Consider the following 766-nt stretch of genomic DNA (forward strand, 5'->3'; position numbering starts at 1 on the left):
AAAAATGGAAATGGCATTCCAGCTAACAAAGAATGTGTACAACAAGAAGTCAGTATCAATTAACGCAAAAATAAGGCACTACAACACTGTGATTAAGCCAGAGTGTCTGTATGCATCTGAATGTTTAGCAATGAACACTAACAAGGAAATGGAAGCTATAGCAAAAAAGGAGCGAAAAATCATTAGAAGAGTACTTGGGCCGAGGTTTGAGAATGGGACTTGGAAGCTTAGAAGTAATAGAGAAGTGTATGACAAAATTGAGAAAGTGGGAGATACTATGAGGAAGAGAAGAGTAAGCTTTTACGCCCATTTGAAATGAATGAATGATGAAAGGCTGACAAAGAAAATATTCATGTTTTTTGACAAGAACCCCAGAACCCAAATTACCTGGTTCAAAGAAGTCAAAGCAGACTTAGAGGAGATGGGTACAGGAGAAGATGATATAACCAACAGAGACTTAATGAGAGACAAAATTCAACATTTTGAAGGATTTGAAGTGAAGAAGAGAAGAACTGGAGGAACAGTGTGGACAGAAGACCGAAGGGAGCAGCACAGAGAGAGGATGAAGACATATTGGCAGAAGAGAAAAGAGGAGGAGTGCAATAGGAGAAATGTACATTGAAAAATAGTTGTTTAACGCAGTCCCTAGACGGCCAAAATCGGGGAAAAAAAAAAAACACATTAACAGTAGCAAAGGACTGATCTTCTTCAGTATGTGATACCATGAGGGATGAAGGTGCAGCTAGAAAGTCATTGAATCTTTAGG

The sequence above is a fragment of the Schistocerca serialis genome, chromosome 3 (assembly GCF_023864345.2).
Source record: "Schistocerca serialis cubense isolate TAMUIC-IGC-003099 chromosome 3, iqSchSeri2.2, whole genome shotgun sequence".
In the NCBI taxonomy this organism is placed as follows: Eukaryota; Metazoa; Arthropoda; class Insecta; order Orthoptera; family Acrididae; genus Schistocerca; species Schistocerca serialis.